A 6,605-nucleotide genomic window follows, 5' to 3' on the forward strand; every position below is an offset into this window, starting at 1 on the left:
AATAAAAGTAACAGACATAATAGCTTTAATAAAACTGATAGTTATCTTTTCATTAAATATAGTCACTAAAAGAATGTGGGTTTTTTTATTTCAAACATAAAAAGATAACAATAAGATAATTTTTTCCCCTATTTAACTAAATCAAACATAACCAATCCTAAAAGCAAAATCATTTTGAAACTTCATATTTTAGCATTTTTTGTGTTTGAGAATAGACAACATGTCTAAGTCTAAGTCAGCATACTCTTGCCTGATGCTGCTTATTATTATGATTGGAGGTTTGTTAATTAGTTCTTTTCCTACTTTGTATTTAAATCGGTACATATATCCAAAGGTGTTTTTCTAGTTATCATATAGTGTTCTTTATTTGTTTTCAGTTGGTGTCTCAGTGGTTGAAGGCGATATATGCTATGATGTTATTGGCTACGCAGGTTGTGAAAACCCTACTTGTAAACAAGAATGCGCTGCAAAACACCCTGATGGCAATGGACACTGCAAATTTTTTAGGGACCGTGGTACTTACGGATGTGAATGCTATTATAAATGTTGATGATATCTCAAAAACCAAAATACATTGTAGGTGAAAAGTTTGAGAGTTCAAGAAAAATAGTTTGTGTCCTTTCTAATAATAATATGAGTGATTAGTTTTTAGATTAATATGATTTGTCTACCCAATTATATCTGTTGCAATAAATAAATTTCCGTCTAAAATATCCTTTCAAAACTCACATGCACAAATTGGCTATTATTTAGACCATGTGTAGTGGATGGAGTTTCTATAGGACATTTTGCGTCATATGGCGCCATGCATAATTGGGGCTTTTTACCAAAAAAAAGTGTAGTGAATGGAACCTCTCTAATTTGTACTCAGATATTATAATTTAAATTAAATAATAATGTGAAAAAAAGCGGTCTAAAAAATTAAGCAATTAATAGCCAAGCTCACCTAGTAATAAAAACCTAGATGACCCTAAACTAGACCAGTAACAACAGACAAATATACCTTTCGGGTGTAGTATAGCTAAAGAGAAGTCCGGGAGTATCGAATTCTAGAGACACTTATTGAATTAACGAAACTAGAACTAAAGGCTAATTAATTAATAATTAAGAAAATATTGTTTTTATAGTTTAATATATTTAATTTAAAACTTATAATAAATTAAACTAAATAAACTAGAAAAACAGATTACCGAATTTGAGACCTTAATTGTAAGTGCATGGGATTTGGTGTCCGCAGCTGTTTGAATAGGATAGGGGTAGTTTGGTCTTTACACTTAATGTATAAAGGCTCATTCGCTAAGCATGTTTAGCGAATGAGGCCTCATTCGTTAAGACTAGGCTCATCCGTTAATGTAAGAGCCCATTCGTTACTACAGTGTAACGAATGGTAGCTCATTCGTTAAGATATACCCATTCGCTAAGGGTGTTTAGCGAATGGGCTATGGAAAGACCTTATTCGTTAACCTTGTTAACGAATGAGAGGTCTCATTCGTTAATACAGTGTAACGAATGAGACCAGCCTATAAATAGGCCTACCATAGTTAGTTTGCATAGAGATCTGTGCCATATTTATCCCCTGTAACGTTATGCTGTTGGATGCTCTCTAGATCCTTAATGTATTCATCATCCATGTAATGTAATCATCCTTTAATGTATGAACACGATCATTAACGTATCGATTTGCGACTAGATTCCTGGCTCGTAAACGCTCGTATAACATTTCTATAACTGGTATCAGAGCCGGAGGTTGCTCGTGATACGTACCAGTTCGTGTTCATCATATTTGTAATCTGTTTGATAAGATTTTGATGAATTCAGTGAACGATTGATGAATCTGATGATAGATTCAAGTTCCTGATGTAAATCCGATCATTCAAGTATAATTTGGTTGTGATTTGATGAAGATTTGATGAATCCGCCTTTGTTGGAGCTTGATTTTTTCCAGATTCTGGCGACTGTAACTGAATTTTCCGGCGATTCACGGTTTTCCGGCTACAGTAACCGTTTGAAGGATGATTCGTTAATTTAAATGTTCATATCGTTACGGAGATTTAACGAATGAGTTATTCCTTACAGTGTTTAACGAATGTAAAGCTCATAACCCAATGAAACCTTATTCATGTACTGTTCATACGAATGAGGATGATTAACGAATGAGGGTGATTAACGTATGGAAGACATTCGTTAAAGGTTTAACGAATGTGAGTTTAACGTATGTGTACATTCGTTATGAGGGTTAACGAATGTAACCTTTTCGTTCATTGTCAGATGAATGAGTGATGTCAGACGAATGAGGATACCCGGATAACGAATGAAGAAGGATAATGTATGAGATTCTTAAAAAAAATAATAATAATAAAATAAAAAAAGAGTATTTTCGGAAAATTTTCTTAAACGAAATTTTTCGGGGATATTCCGAATATTCTGGATACTCTTCTTGCAAATTTTGATGAAATATTTTCCGGCCGACTTTTCACACATATCGAGGGGCCGAGGGGGAGTAATCGACTAAGTGAACGAGAATTTTCTTGAAAATTTTCAAATAATTGTTCAAGACCTTGCCTAATTTGTCAAGAAATGGGGGAGATAAAAATTTCAAAGAGGTTATTCGATTGGTATCTTCCTACGTTTGCAAGGATTTCTTGAAAAATTACTGCAATTCAGGTGGTAATTCATGATTGCAAAGCTACGTTTGACTGAGTTCAAGACTGCTGTTGTTCTTCGATCGTGGATTGATTTGTTCGAGATTGAAACCTGACTATGTGGGATACGAGCGTCTGTCCGTTTACTTCTTTCTGAGGGACTTTGATCCTAACTATGTTGACTACGAGTTTTCGGCGGATTGCTTCTGTTAAAGGGGACAATTCTTGAATGGGTTGATCTTGTTGAAGAATATACGAGTCTTGTCATCTAGATTGAAGAATATGATCGTTTGGGGTTGATTAACGAAGGTTGGAAATCTGAATCATATATCCAAAACAGTAGCGCATCCAAGCGTATTGGTTGCCGAAGAGATTCAAAGAGTTATATTTTGGGATAGACGTTATCGAGAAAGTGAAGACCTAAGTGAAAGATATTGAGTGATCGGGTTATTCATGAAGATGGGTGACGAGGTTAAAACGTAAAGATATTTTTGCTTTACCGGTGCGACAGATAGCCGATGACATGCTGCTGATTGACTCGTTTGATCGAACCATATCATATGTCAGTTGGATGATCTAAATGATCACCTGGAGATGCTTATGTGAGGGGGAGATCTGATACGAGTAGCTACAAGTTGTTGGTTTGCTTACAAAAAGTTATATTTTGTCTGTTTGCACAAGCCCGAGAATCATCAGCCAAGGGGGAGGTTGGCTGTACGGCTGATGATATGCAGATAAAGTATTCACGGTTAAAGTATTCAACTTTAACGTATTTTTCGTTAAAGTATTCAACGCTAACTTATTGAAGACTAAAGTATTGGAAAGCATTCGACAGCTACGGGAAAGGGGGAGTCTGTAAGTGCACGGATTTGGTGTCCGCAGCTGTTCGAATAAGATAGGGGAAGTTTGGTCTTTACACTTAATGTATAAAGGCTCATTCGCTAAGCATGTTTAGCGATTGAGACCTCATTCGTTAAGACTAGGCTCATCCGTTAATGTAAGAGCCCATTCGTTACTACAGTGTAACGAATAGTAGCTCATTCGTTAAGGTGTACCCATTCGCTAAGGGTGTTTAGCAAATGGCTATGAAAAAACTTTATTCGTTAACCTTGTTAACGAATGAGAGGTCTCATTCATTAATACAGTGTAACGAATGAGACCGGCCTATAAATAGGCCTACCATAGTTAGTTTGCATAGAGATCTGTGCCATATTTATCCAGTAACATTATGTTGCTGGATTCTCTCTAGATCCTTAATGTATTCATCATCCATGTAATGTAATCATCCTTTAATGTATGAGCACGATCATTAACGTATCGATTTGCGACTAGATTCCTGGCTCGTAAACGCTCATATAACATTTCTATAACTGGTGCGTTTGCCGGGAGTTAATCGTGCTTAATCGTAAAAACAGATTTTTGATTGATCGGGTGTATTTATGAATTGTGAATTCAAATATGAGAAACAGCTACCTAGGCATGTAATCTGAATTGTGACGGCTGACGTAGACTGTCGCAGTCTGCTCAAACAATTAATTTTTATTAACTTAAATACCTATGAGTACGGGAAAGTAAGGTCGTCTCTACAAGAACTTAAGGAAAGTGTTAATCTAATATTTTATGATTTTAACTAAATTAATTATTTAACTAAGGCGGACAGACGATGTCAAGCAATTTTGAAAAGTATTAATTAAACTAAAATGATTTCTTTTAATGATTTGTAAACAATATTAATTAAAGGGTATTCATCCTAGGTTCAGGTAATGTGATATTCAGTCTTAATTTCAGATTCACTTGACTTGATTGCGCAGTAATTACAAAACCTAATAGTTTGATTGTGATGACAAACGATAACTTAACTAGATTGTTAATACAATTGAACTCGATCTACCCAATTACCGATTTATGTTTTATGAAAACTAATTATGTGACAATAGTTAATGATTAATAGTCTAATGATACAAGAGCCTGACCCTAATGCGACACTCAAAGACCCCAATAGCAAGCTATTGTGCCAAGCCTTTTCCCATAAAAAATATATTAATATCAAATGGGCCAAATATTAAACTAATAAGAACAGATACCACACTTAACTTTAGCCTAAAGGCCAAGAAAGTATGCTTCCTCACCTCACCTCACCTCACCTCCTGGGCCGCTGTTTATGTAAGAACTCTATTCGTCTTTGTATTCTTCATTTAGTCTATGTGGGACACCAAAGTTTTGCCTTTTGCTTTGGTTTGCTGCATCTCCCACCGCCCATAAAGCTACTCCACACTCCAAATCCAAATCCAGGTCCACAGCTCCCATTAGAGTGCACAAACCGATTTAAAACTCAAAACCTGTTTGGGTTAAAACCGGTTCAGTTTGGTCAACAAAATCAAAACCGGTTTACGATCGGTTTCGATTCGGGTTAAAACCAGTTTTTATCATGTTACGATCGGTTTCGGTTCGAGTTTTGATCGGTTTCGGTTCGGGGATTGACCGGTTTTTGCCCGGTTTTGGCCGGCTTCGTTCGGTTAACTGGTTTGGAACCGGTTTTGGTGGAGAAAATTCCAACCGGTTCCGAACCTACAGTTTCAATTGGTTCCAAACCGGTTTCTACATAATTGGTTTCAAACCGGTTCAATTTTCGGGTCGATTCGGTTACACTAATTTGCCCACCTCTAGCTCCCGTTACACTAATTCCAGCTATGTTTATCTTAAACTGATAGCCTGTATTAATTAATAAGGAAGTTGTTTCCGCATTTTAAAAAGTGAAAGTATAACAAAAGTGAGTAGATATATTGTTTTATGAATAAATGAAGGATTATATTAAGTCTCCAACAACCAAATTTACATGACACAATCAGTGCGCAATGGATACGCTCCAACGCTCATTTTTGTATAAAGAAGGCAAGTAAAACTAGGATGTGTGGCATAATAAGGGTAAAGTTAAAATGCAGATTAGGAAAAAAATGAGAAGTGTGAGAAGGTTTGTGGCGTTACCAAAAAAATCTCTCAAAAAATAATAGAAAAATTATAACTCAAAATATAAATAAAAACGAAAACATTTAAAAAACCAAAATGTTTTCCCCGTCATTCCCCTTCCAAAAATAAAAGCGAAAAACACACAATGCCGAAAATGAACAACCAAGACAATGATAAAACCGATTTTTTAGTTAATCATAAGTTACCTGAACCCGAGACAATGCCGTTTTTTTATTTTATTATTTTATCAAAACCGGTTAGTACCCGGCCCGATTAACCGGTCTAAGCGGTTATTCCCCACCAAAAAACACGGTTAGAAAATTAACTGGTTATTGGTTAACCGGTTAACCAATTTGTGCACCTCTACCCCGAATTGGGGAACACAAGTGGACAGTTTTGATCCGGCCCAATAGTACCTATCTTGGGCCTATACAAAGTGGATAATAGCTTGGCCCAATAATTTCTGTAATTCCTTAATCCTTTAGACAGCCCACACATAAAAAAGTCATATTTATCAAATTATTCCCAAAATTGGCCCATTTAAAAATACAATCCCACCTGTTTGTACTTGCACAATATTTTAGCAAGAATAATACAAAAGAAGCCTACAAATCCCTAAACATTGAAAGTACAAGCTCAAAATCACCATCTCTGGCTTCGTTGACTATCATTAACAATTTGGTCACCGTCTGGTTAACCTTACAACTTCTATATTCCCTTTTACATGTTCTTTCAAGAAGCTACTCATGATCCCCAATTCAAGCCATGTCCAAAACTTCTCATGACTTAAGTAACCAACTTAACTTTAAGAACATTTGATCAGTATGACTTTCAATTGCAACCACCATTAGAATAAACACACAAACAAATCCAACACACACATTCATCACAAGGAAGCAATGATCCTCGCTCGGACTGATGACATAGAAACCAACGCACTCACAGCTACCCTAATATTATGTTCAAGTCAAGTTCCCCAAGAATAATAGTATTTTT

General features: G+C 35.8%; 1 pseudogene; it reads right to left on the bottom strand.

Annotated features, from left to right (window-relative positions):
• Window positions 1-4,605: 4,605 nt before the first annotated feature.
• LOC143595318 (U2 spliceosomal RNA) lies at window positions 4,606-4,761 on the bottom strand (annotated as a pseudogene).
• Between the last annotated feature and the right edge of the window lie 1,844 nt (window positions 4,762-6,605).

The sequence above is a fragment of the Bidens hawaiensis genome, unplaced genomic scaffold (genome assembly GCF_021521415.1).
Source record: "Bidens hawaiensis isolate Kalapana, Puna unplaced genomic scaffold, B.hawaiensis_p1.1 tig00044903_1, whole genome shotgun sequence".
Classification (NCBI taxonomy): Eukaryota; Viridiplantae; Streptophyta; class Magnoliopsida; order Asterales; family Asteraceae; genus Bidens; species Bidens hawaiensis.